The sequence below is a fragment of the Coptis chinensis genome, chromosome 2 (genome assembly GCF_015680905.1).
Source record: "Coptis chinensis isolate HL-2020 chromosome 2, ASM1568090v1, whole genome shotgun sequence".
NCBI classification, from domain to species: domain Eukaryota; kingdom Viridiplantae; phylum Streptophyta; class Magnoliopsida; order Ranunculales; family Ranunculaceae; genus Coptis; species Coptis chinensis.
This window is the reverse complement of record NC_141457.1, coordinates 69767840-69780836: the sequence shown is the minus strand read 5'-3', so window position 1 is coordinate 69780836 and position 12997 is coordinate 69767840. Positions and strand designations below refer to the sequence as shown.

The 12997-nt window shown below is 42.2% G+C and overlaps 1 pseudogene; it reads right to left on the bottom strand.

Annotated features, from left to right (window-relative positions):
- Positions 1–4485: 4485 nt before the first annotated feature.
- LOC147517467 (pre-mRNA-splicing factor ATP-dependent RNA helicase DEAH1 pseudogene) lies at positions 4486–7308 on the bottom strand (annotated as a pseudogene).
- Positions 7309–12997: the final 5689 nt, after the last annotated feature.

Genomic DNA, 12997 nt, shown 5'->3' with positions numbered 1-12997 from the left:
CACCGGATCGAATAAGAGAGTCATCGACACCGTAGAGTCGTCTTGCGAGACTGTTTCGAGCATCGACAATCCAACTTTGTACGTCTCGGTCATTTTGGGACCGGATGTCAAATCTAAGCCTAATTCCTAAGTAGTGACTCTAGAATATTAAAGAGTCAATCCGATTTTACACGAAGCAAAACCACCCCCACGGGATTAGCTCATGGTCATAGAAGAAATAATAAAACTTGCTGTATACATTAAGTACATAAATGTAGGATAGGAATTAAACTAGAAAAGAAATGACTGTTATTAAGGGTAAAATAACTTACAGTATTTAAGCTGTTGGAATAGAAATGACAGAATGTAAGTACTGAAGAAATAAACTAACTAGGCGGAAGCTAAAGCATGAAAATGCTGAAGGGGTAATAATGAAGACGATCCCCTCATATATATAGGCTGGAGACTGAAGACGGTTTAATTTGATGTTGTTTGTTTGCTAATTGAGTTGTTCAAAACTTTGAGAATCAAAGTTTTGTTTTTTACCCATTTGTTTTGTCCTTTTCGTATTAAAGTTTCGCCTTTGTAGCTCATTTCAATTCAAACCACCGGTTTGAATTGTGCATAATCTCTCTCTTGCCGTGGTGGTACCAAATTGAAACCATCCTTTGCCACCTGCCTATCTTGACTCGTCATGCCTTTTGTTGGACCCGCGAGAGTGGGTCCACATAGTGGTCCAGTGGCGGCCGATTTTGGCGTTTTACGACTTTCGTCGCTTAGCGTGGAGTTAAATCAGCCGGTCGTCGCTATGGCAGCTTCACTAGCCAATGTCGGCATCTAGATTTATCCGATTTGAGCTTCGGAAGTTTGCTGATTCTTTATATGTGGACCCGTTCTGCACTGGTTTTGTTCTTTTAGAAACTTCGGCTCTAGTCAGGCTTTGTTGGGCTTCACAGTGGTTGAGTGGGAAACTTCAAATATTCTCGTATTCCCGTACTTCGATGTATGTTTTATCACTATATTTATTTTAATTGCGGAAACCTGCAAAAGTACGAAAATATAATTATTACATGATTATTAAACACATAATCGACCAAAATGCTATGTCTCTCGGGGTTTAATATTACAGTTTTGGGTGCTTATCACACCACCCCCAAACAGCACTTTGCTTGTCCTCAAGCAAAGAAGAGACATTAAAACAATAAGTGGTAAAAAATGTGTTGTCCTAAGCTAAATCTCATTTCGCAAAGTGCGGTTGCATTGACCGTATGTAACAAGGCCTTGAACCACTAGGAATTCTCTAGTGGACGAGTTATAGCCTCGTGAGAGTTTTCCAGAGAAGATACTCACAAACTTCATTTATACTACAACGACTTCGAGAACAAAGGCTTGTTTCCTTAATTAATCTCGTATCTAGACATCTCACTAGCAGGGGGAAACAAGGATTTAATTCTTTCAATTTCAAGTTAATATACATACAATAATCAAAACATCTACGTTATGAGCATGCATGCGGTGATCTAATAATGAAATGTAATGAAAGCAGGGCGTTTTGGATCCTTTGGATAGCGTCCTTAAGTAGGTTCTCACAGGTATATGTCGAAACACAATTTCTCTCTTATTTTTCCACTCAAGCTTCGGCTATCTCCGGTGTCATGCGGTGGGCTGCGTTTCCTCACATACTCAATGACAGTTAGAGGAGCCGAGGTCGAGAAGTCACAACTACTACTTATTATCACACTATCTTATTCCTAATTGAGCTAGAGGTCTTTATTAGGTGTTATGGGGCTTACGTGGTAGTGTGGAAGAAAATGGAATGGAAAATTCAAAAATGATAAGTATGAGAGAATAAGGTCTTCGAGATATTTATACTAGAGAATCCTTATTTTCTTTCCTGCTTCTAACATGGGTTTCCATACTTAGATTTTTCAAGCTTTTGTATTCCCTTTTTTTTTTTTTTTTTTTTTTTTTTTTTTTGGGAATTCTAACCTTGACATTTCTTTTGATTTTTGGAAACATATTTCTATTTTTTTCTTTTTCTTTTCTTCTGAAATAGGTAACTGATTTTGATTTGTGACAAGGTTTTTTCTCTTCATTTTTCTGCACTTCATCCTATTTCTCATACTCATCATCTAGGTAGGCTTATTTATTTGTGGTTACTAGATGGGTAATGATTTTTTTTTGGTGAATTAGAAAGGATTAATGAAAGGTTTAGTGGGGTGACTAGTGCTAATATTTTTTTACAGGTGTGAATTTTTGGCTATATCGATCCAAAGAAGGCCTAAATTCTCGCCTAGGATTTTAATTAGTGATCAAGTAAGTAGGCGTGTGAACTTCTCTATTCGAAGAACTACACCTCTGTGTCATTACTCATATATCACACATTTTAGGCTTTTGGTTAGATTCTTACGGGATATGGAAACTAAGTTGTCTAACCGTGGGTCCTTAAACTTCTTGTGTACATTTAATGATAGTCGCATGATGAATGCTCATGAAAAGATGTAAAAACTATTGCATAATGTATTAAATTAAGTTTCTAAGAACAAGTCCTAATTCGATGCTAGGGTGAGATTTCTAAATATTTTTCATCATAGAAAGAGAAACGAGAATTTGTCACTAAATCACGTTTATTTAGACATTAAGTAAACTATATACAACTATGCATGCCTAATTTTTGCAAAAGGTTCTCACCACCCCAAAACAAATGGACACCTTTGTGTCCTCAAAGTGTTAAGAGGAAGAAAGAGTATATACGAGAGGCTTTGAGCAAAAATATAGCTGACATCTTCCACAGAAATTTATTTTAACACACTATATATTATACATCATAAAAGTAGAAGCACACTGTTAGAGTAGCACACTGTTAGGTTATTTTTTTATTTCACATCAAAACGTAAAACAAATATGTACATGCATCAACTCACATTGCCCCAACCTAGAACTGGGGGATAGTCCCTCCTTGCCTCGTCCCAGTAGAAATGTCATTCCTTTGCATCCCGCCAATCTATCATAGCTTTCCAGACTTCACTCCACTTCCTCTTCTTTGCATTGTCTAGATGAGCTATCATTTTATCATCATCAATGTTGCACCCTATTACTGCGACTCTCGCGACTCTCTCAATTTACTCAAATTCCTCTCTATTTTGGATCGGCTGCACCAATTAGGTTGCCTACGTACCCATTTCGGGATCAAGCCGCCGTAGTTCACTTCCACTCTCTCCCCCTTTCTGCCTCCATTCCCAGCCCCCCTCCTCTTTTCTATCTCCTCCTCTCCTCCTTTTTATATCCCTCTTTTAGGGTTACTCATAGGGCATAGTTTGGTCCTGGGCCCATTTTCTGGGCCCAATACACACTACAGTCTGGGCCTTATCTCTTGGCCCAGTACTTATGTGATACATCCCTGAATATGGCTACTACAATTGCCCCCTTCTCGGGTTCGGCGGCGTTGACAACGGCGGACCCGAGAAGTCCTCAAACTTCCTTGTCTCTTTCTCTGAACTCTAGATATCCACATTGTCCTGTGACTGTACGTAGCCTTCTTCTCCTTAGGACATCTCATATCCACGTACTCAGCTACTAGACCGTATGTCTGTGAAGTGTCTCACTTTATCGGTTCTCATTCATATAACTCATTAGCGTATCCACGAAGGATCTCATCCCCTTCGCTCTCACTCTTCAAACTCAATTCTCATGCCAGCGAAGTGTCTCCACCAAGCTATCCACTCTCATCTACAAAATTCACTACCGTACCTGCAGAGTGTCTTGTCCCGGCCATAAGCTCTCCTCCACATAACTTACTACTATGTGCACAGAGTGTCTCACCCTTTCGTAGAACTCAACATTGTATCCGCCAAAGGGCTCATCCCCTTTGCCCTTACTCATGGACCTCAATATCCCGTCCGCAAAGGGCCTCATCCCCTTCCAATTACAGTTTGGAATTCCGACTCGCGGAAGGCTCATCACCCTTACTATCTCTGTTCTTGAATGAATCCTGATGAGGGGCAACTCAGCTTGCCCCCACGTTTGATTCGGATCTCATGTCCGCAGAGGGCTCATCACCCCCGCTGTCTCTGCTAAGGAGTGGAGTCTAATGAGGGGCAACTCAGTTTGCCCCCATGTTTGATTCGGATCTCATGTCCGCATATCTCTTGTATCTCCGACCTGTGCCTCAACCAGGCTTTGGGGCTACTCTCTTTCACCTGCCTGTCTCTTGCCTTTCTGTTCCGTGAAGGGCTCATCCCACTCCGCGGGCTCGCTCGGGCTCTCGCCTATAGGGGCTCTCTCATTGCCCCATGTATCTCTAGCATCTCTGATCCGCGGAGGGCTCATCCCACTCCGTGGGCTCGACCGGGTTATTGCCGGTTGGGGCTCTCTCATTGCCCCATGTATCTCTAGCATCTCTGATCCGCGAAGGGCTCATCCCACTCCGCGGGCCCGACCGGGTTGTCGCCAGTTGGGGCTATCTTATTGCCCCATGTATCTTTAGCATCTCTGATTTGCGGAGGACTCATCCCACTCCGCGGGCTTGCTCGGGCTCTCACCGGTTGGGGCTCTCTCATTGCCCCCAGTATCTCTAGCATCTCTGATCCGTGGAGGGCTCATCCCAATCCGCGGGCTCGCTCAGACTCTCGCCTGTTGGGGCTCTCTCATTGCCCCATGTATCTCTAGCATCTCTGATCCGTGGAGGGCTCATCCCACTCCGCGGGCTCGACCGGGTTGTCGCCGGTTCGGGACAGCTCTGCCTGCCCCACACGCGCTGTTTGGACACAAGGGTCCGCGGAGGGCTCATCCCCTCCGCACTCCTTCGGATAGTCCCACAACATATCCACGAAGGGTCTTCTCGAACCCCTCCGCTCTCCTTCGGAATGCACATCCGGAAACAGCTCAGCCTCCCCCACGTTTGATTCGGACAAGAGGGTCCGCGGAAAGCTCATCCCCCCCGCTCTCTGGCTTAAAGGCAGCTTATCTCTATCTCTTCCCACGAATTGTAGACGTTAAGTAACGCAATATGGTCTCCGACATTTCCAGTATGGAAACTCATCCTTGTTTTATCAGCATGGACCTTTTTGTCCTTCGGGGGGTAAAATATAGAGTTGCCAACGGACAACATAGCAGCAATTGAGAGGTTTTCTTCAGTACATCTGTACTTTTCTGATGCGACAATCGTTTTGGAGAGCATTGGATCAAGTGGAAACTCAGCCATCCTCCTCCCGAGCTTAGTAAGCTCTCCCTTTTTATTAAGTGCATTGAGAGCAAAGAGCAACTCCAATGCTTGACACAATCCTTCATCCACAAGGGTCCATAAAATCAAAACTCCTCACGCCCTCAATACCCATGCTCTTCGAATGAGCACGACACTTGCTAGGTCGGGTCATTTGAATTTCAGTCGTTTTTTCTTCCAACTCATTATGATAAGTATGCGCAGTGTACAAGTGATAACACTTTCCTGGACCTGTACGTCCAGCCTGACCAAGCCTCTGCGTTGCTGAGGCTTTTGAGATAGGAGTGACAAGTAAGGACTGCATACCTGTTCTTGGGTCGTAGGACTTCATCTTACAGAATCCTGCATCCACAACATATGTTATTCCGTCGATGGTCAAGGATGTTTCTGCTATGTTTGTTGCCAGGACCACTTTCCGAGCCCCTTCAGGTGTGGGTTCAAAGATTTTGTTCTGAAGATCTGTTGGCAAGTTGGCATAGATAGGGCATATTATGAGCTCAGCGATCTTTGTTCCTAGTCCCCTTGTCCTATGCTTCAAAATCTCTTCGGCAGTTTCAGTCTCCTCCTGTCCCGTAAAGAATACAAGAATGTCGTCTTTCGGTTCAGTCACATGAATTTTGAGAATTGTGACTATTGCTGCATCCAAGTAATTTGCTTCCGGCGCTGTTGTGAAGTATGAAACAACTGGAAATCTCCTCCCTGGAATTCTAAAAATAGGAGCCCAGTCAAAGTAGGTGCTGGAAATAAGAAGCTTTAGATCACTCTGGTGGCATGTTATGTCCTTAACAAGACCAAATAGAATATCAGTTGAAAGTGTTCTCTCATGAGCCTCATCCACCATGAGCACGCTGTAACTTCTTAAATCAGGCTCACCAAGAAATTCTCGCAGTAGCATTCCGTCTGTCATATACTTCACAACTGTCTTTTCTGATAATGTGCAATCTTCAAACCGAACCGAGTAACCAACCTCGTGACCAACCTTCACACCCATTTCTTGCGAAACCCGAGCAGCAACGCTCATCCCTGCAACACGGCGTGGCTGAGTACATCCAATCTTTCCATGTTTTGTGTAACCAGCTTCATGTAGATACTGGGGAATCTGAGTAGTTTTCCCTGAGCCAGTTTCTCCCACAATTATAAGAACCTGGTGGTCACCCACTGCCTGGAGTAAGTCTTCTCGTAACCGATAAATAGGAAGATCTTTCCCGTCATCATGAAGTTTCTGTACCTCCTTCTCCTTGACAAATGTAGGGTGATTAAACTTCTTGACCAATTCTTCATTATCCACACATGCCTTGACAAACTCAATCGGGTCTTCTTCAAACACATACTGATAACTACTACCAAATACTTGATTCTTTTCTGAACCAAATTTCATCATCCCTTTTGCTAGCCGATTATTTTCCCACGAATCACGTACATTAGAACTAGAGCTGTGGTTTTCCCTGTATCGCTGTAAAGCCGCAGAAAACCTTTTCTCCTGGTCCACATTCCCACTGTGTATATCATCATACGATTCTGGAATCCTATACTCCTGATTACAAGCATCGCCCACATCCACCTTGTATCTGCTCACCTAATCTTGAAGCAGCCAAGTTTGCACAAGCACTCAGAGCACAAGACATAGTGAATTCGTCAAGCTTTCTTCCAGATACTAGAAGTTCACTAAAGAGACTCCATGCTACTCAAACTGAGTTTCGAACACAACCTGCCATCAGTGATGTCCACGAAACTATATTTGAGAATGTAAACTGTGAGGGCTTAATTCCCTCTTTTCGCATTTGAGAAAAGAGATGCAGCACTTCATCTGCATATTCTTCAGACACTTCAGTTTATTTGGAAAAATCCAAATGATCATTCGCGGTAAACATGACAACATTTCGATCGGGCATGAGCTTAAAAATCTTGATTGCATTCTCCAGACCACCATTTTTCGCATACATGTCAAGTAATGCAGTCCCTACAACAACATCAAAATCCAGCCCAAGTTTGACTGCACAACCGTGAGCAACTCTTCCAAATTCCCCTGAACCACTAAAGCATGCAGAGCATGCCTTTAAGACACTACCTAGCGCAAAACAATTCAACTTCAATCCAGACTTGTGCATTTTCACCTAAACTCCTAATGTTCTTTCGCTAAACCCACTTCTAACATATGCAGCAATCACCGAGTTCCAAGAAACATCATCTACATTATCCGAACTTTCAAACACAAGTCTAGCATTATCGACCTTACCACATTTTGAGTACATATCAATAAGTGAATTAACTAAAAATTCGTGTACACTCAATCCAATCGACAAAAATTAATCCATGTACTATTTCTCCTAACTTAACATCCCGCATTTGAGCACATACACCCAATACGCCGCGATAAGAAAAACTTATCCAACGTTACATCAAGAAACTCTAGAATCGTGAAACACTTCCATCGCCTTTCCATGGAACCCCATCCGACAATACCGAAACTAACAAATTCCACGAAACACCATCTCGCAATCCCGAACACACTCTCACTTTGGCATTCATAGTCCGCCTAAGTTCCTTCCCAAAAACTTCGGTCAACATCCTAATGATAGCGGGAACACGCGAACTGAACCAGCCACCTCAACTGAATGTATATTCTCCATCTTGTCGACCCGACATCTGCGATAGCCTTCTCCAAAGGAACCTTCACACGCTCGAATAGGAATGCTTATATCCTCAAACTCATCCCTCTTGATGAAACCCTCACATCTTTCTCATCCATCAAGCACTTTCGATATTCAAAGGAGCCTGCGGATTTGCACTCAACATTTTCTTCAACTTCTCACAAGCATCTCTCGAAGTCTAAGACAAGCTCGAGCATTACGGTTGACATCAATCTTATACTCACCCTTAAACTTCCCCACAAAATGCTGGAACAACACTTCATCAAAATCCCTACCACCAAGATTTGAATCAAAAGAATGAGCCAAAACCTTCAACGCCCTTTCTTAAACCCAAAGAATACAAACCTGCATACTAGCATTCCCAACATCACCAAATGCAACATTCACTGATCATTCTCCGGTAAATCGGTCTTATAAATCCCATACGCCAAAGCGGTGAGCCGTAGTCTCATGAAACAACCTCAAAGGATGCAAACCAAAGAATAGTAGCGCATCCATAACCACCCCCTCAGAAATCCGTAAAATAAACAGAATCCCAATAACACAATCCACAACAAAGCGGTATTCAAATTCTTCTCGGCAATCCCCTTCAAATCGGATAACACCATTTCCCCATCTTCTCTACCCATCTCTCCACTCACCACCGGATCGACCCATTCACCACCACCGACAACAACGAAATTACGAGAATCCTCATCCCAAATGGCGTGCCATACTCCATCACTATCAGATCTCCGATGGGCACGTAGTGGAAGCTGATTTCCCACATTGATCATATGCTCACGAGATATTGAAGAAGGAATATCAGAGTTGACACTATTGCGGTTCTCATCTCAAGTGCAACGATAATTCCAGCCACAGTCATCACTCTAGGTAGTCTCTTCCCAACTCGACCGAAATTCAAAGCATCACCAGAGGCAAGATCCAACAAGACCTTGAAACCATTGTAGGGTACAAACTGACGTTCAACATTTGCTTCAATAATACCCACATCATCTTTCATACCATTTTCGCAATCCAACTCATTATTATTCCCTTTAAACTGTTTAGAAAGCAACCCAGAATCCTTAGGCAGATTATTTTCACAACTCAAGTCTTGTTTCTCTTCAAAGTCCATAACTTTAGGTGAAATCACCTCCTCAGCGCCTCATTCCGACACCATGGGTGGAGAATTCGAATCCACAATGAAGTAGTCCCGACCTTATTATTAAGCTTTCAGAAACCCCCAAAATAACTAAACTAGTTTCTGGGCTTTAGAGCACCTCCGATCTTCCAACTCTCCCGCAAATGGTGTTCATTAATTCATTTACAGCAGCAGAGTGAGTTGGTAGAGAATGTTTATCCCTGCGTCCCCACAGACGGTGCCATTTGTTGCACCCTATTACTGCGACTCTCGCGACTCTCTCAATTTACTCAAATTCCTCTCTATTTTGGATCGGCTGCACCAATTAGGTTGCCTACGTACCCATTTCGGGATCAAGCCGCCGTAGTTCACTTCCACTCTCTCCCCCTTTCTGCCTCCATTCCCAGCCCCCCTCCTCTTTTCTATCTCCTCCTCTCCTCCTTTTTATATCCCTCTTTTAGGGTTACTCATAGGGCATAGTTTGGTCCTGGGCCCATTTTCTGGGCCCAATACACACTACAGTCTGGGCCTTATCTCTTGGCCCAGTACTTATGTGATACATCCCTGAATATGGCTACTACAATCAAGGAAAGAACTAACTTTCTTAAGATGCCTTGCAGGGCGTCACCATGTCCGAAATCGCAAAGAACGAATTATCTTGTTTGTTGGACACATAGAGTCGACCTTTACCCAGTCCTGAAAGGTGGCCGCAAACTGAGGGAAGTACGTCCGCACAATCCTACATGCTGTAACTGGCAGGGTGATATAGTGTTGCTGAAAAGACCGAGCCTTCTTAAGATTCTCAATTACTAGTTCTGTAATGTCGAAGGTGGTATGTTGCTGGGCTAATGCATGGAATGTCTTACACGCTGACTTTGATGCAGTGGAAAAATGCCAATCCCCTATGATGTTCAGAAGAATAAATAACATGGCAGTTCCAACATTCATGGTCATACTGGCTAGTGGAATAGTGAAGTCCGGCCATCGGCTAGCTTCGGCACGTTCTTTGACGTGGGCAAGGCCATCGCCATCTGAGGGCAGCAAAATCTTCCCTAGAATAGTCATTAAGGTCATTCTCTATCATGTATTGAATGGGGAGATCCGGGTGAAGAGGAGGAAGGTCTAGAGCCATAGCCACTTGTTGGCTCATAAAAGCGTGTCGGGTGTTACCAATACGTAGTGTAAAACCATTCAAAGGGAAACCCTGGACAGCTGGTAGATCTTCCATGTGATCATAAAAATAAGTTGCCAAACCTGGGGAGTAATCGCTCGGGTGTAGAATAAGAGAGTTCCAACTAACTTGAGTAATGTAGTCTCGAAAAGATGTCCATATGCCGGAGAATTCAAAGAACGAATGGAAAGATTGTTCGGAATCATCTTTGGAGCTTCCATTGTAGAAGATGTGTGAAAAGAAAATGTGACTGTTTAGACAAGGATAAACAAATATTAGAGTATGATGAGAATAATCAAGTAAAAACAAATTACCATACGAAAATTAAAAACTAAAAAGAAAATGATAAATAATATAAAATTGCAAAATTTAAATGGTTTCATTGGCCTAAATAATGTGAGGATCCTTTTGTGGGAGGGATCCGTTTATAAGATTTTCTATGTCGTCAATCCGTTACCTAAACTTTGTTGCAACATTTTGCTTTCTGCGGTAAAAAATCTCGTGGTTCTCCATTATGAGAGTGTGATTTGCCAAGAATTGGTTGTGGATGTGCAAGAATTGTGCTTGTTCCTCTTCGTTTATTGCCCGCAGGTCCTGAAATTCAAGAAGGCTGGTGATAATAAAGTTCTAACGTTTGAATAATGTCATCAGTCCTTGTTGAATTAAGCGAAGCCCTTCCATGGGATTAAATACGTTGCATAATGCATTTTCAGTAAAGATGTTGTCGGTGGAACAATCTTCGTTGGTTCCTGCACCGACATGGTTCTTTGCAACGTCGGGGTTCCAGAATCCGTTCCTACATACTGAGTGAATGGTAAGAATGTTAGCTGTTCGAAGAGGTGTATGAGGAGAAGTACTAGAAAAACCCCAATGTATCATGATAAGTGTCACAATGGTTGGTAAAGGAGCTGCCTTTTTCCTGGCACGTGCGATCTCATTCCAAAGAAATTTAATAATGCAAATATCATTGCAGTTACTCTGCAAGACCCAGAGTAAATGGAGGAGGGGTTTGGTTATTTCGAAAGTCTTAGATGTGCCTAGGACATTATGAGCTACCCATTGGATCACAGATAATTGGTTCTTTTGTAAAGATCGCTGATAAACAATACGGTTTTTCCGGTTGTATTTGCCGTGAAGGATAGTTGCAAACAACAGATGCCGGATATTATCGAAAGGTGAATCCTGAAGGTGTACTCCTTGGTTTGTAATAAGAATTTGAAGTACCTCAGAGATGATTTCCATAGTCAATTCATGTTCGCATCCGTTAGCACGGACAAAGAATTGTCCGTTTTGGAAATAACCGCTTTTATAAAATAACAAGACCAATTCTCTGGAATAAAATGCTTGCTTATGGTGTAAAAAAGGGTACCATCCTCGACGTAATATTTCAGTGTCAAAAAAAGCATGAAAAAGACCATTTTGGAAATTTTCCATAAAATTTTGCTCGGGCACGAAACTTCGAGTGAGGGCCATTAAAGATGGAGTGGTGAAAAAAAGATTATTTTGGAAAAAGGAAAGTTAAATTTTTTGAGGTGTCTATCCTTGTTATAAATAGGCACCCATCCGAAAATGTAAAAGATACGTTTCGAGGTGTCACAGGGTAGTTAGACCACGTGTATCTTCTAAGATATGCGCAAAAGCGGATGTAGTGTGGATGAGAAGAATGGGGCATGTGACCCCCCTTTTTTTTTTTTTTTTTTTTTTTTTTTTTGAAAAACGTAAGTAGAAGGACAAGGAAAATGTAGATATACGATCACAATACGATGTAAGAACGTACAACGGTATGGAAACATAACATAATGATACGATGACTTAAATACAAACCTAAATATTAGATAGAACTATATGCCACATTAACAACATGACTATAATAAAACAACCGGGCATGAAGACTTGAGTAGCATATTCAATCTGCTGCTGCTCAAACTTTTCTAGTGCATCCATGAATCTTGAGCTTGGAGTGATCTAAAAACGTTTTTTAGAATAAGAAGTGTAGAGGGAAGAATATGAAATGAGTGAATATGGAGGAAGCGTTGAACTTATTTATAGAAAAAAAATTGCCGTTTTCTGACCGTTTTTTAGATGTGGTTCATGACCGTTTTCTGACCGTTTTTGATGCGTTTTCATTATCGGTTTCTGAACGTTTTATAAAACGTTAGTTTACGTTAAAATTTGTTGTTTAAGTATAACATTTAAAATATATATTTATATATATGTATATAATTTATTATTACCAATATATGTTCCTACCTATATACTATAATATTAGATATAGCTAATATATCAAGATAGAAATATTTAGGAACCATCTACTATTAAGCTGGAAAATGCAAACACGTAAATAAAGTATCTGATATAAATATTATACAAGACCGGAAAAATAAAATAAATCTAACTACTGATGATCCTCAGGTGCTGTAGCAGAATCCTCGGGGGCTGCAGAAGAAGAACTAGGAGTCCTGCGACGTCGTGCAGTATGAGCTCCCGTGGAGGCTAACTGCTCCTGGATATCACCAAGAGTATCCATCACGAGCACTGAAACGAATCGATGGCTCGCCATGAACATTCATTTGCTGGTTCCGGCGGCGAGTAAGCATATTGTCCTAAAATGCGGTCATGGAAGCTCTCATTTCCTGGCTGGAATTCGCCCATCTTTATCATCATCGACTTCGTGGCGAAAGTGGTCATATCTGTCCTTAACTTCGCCCAAAGTGCGTCTCATCGATACCGGCGAGTGTACATGTCTCTCAAACCACTGTTCACAGCACGTAAGGCCTCTATGGGGTGGGTGATCTTACTCATGGCAGTCTCATCGAAGTAGGGTGGGTGAGAGGATCCTACGCTAGCGTGCT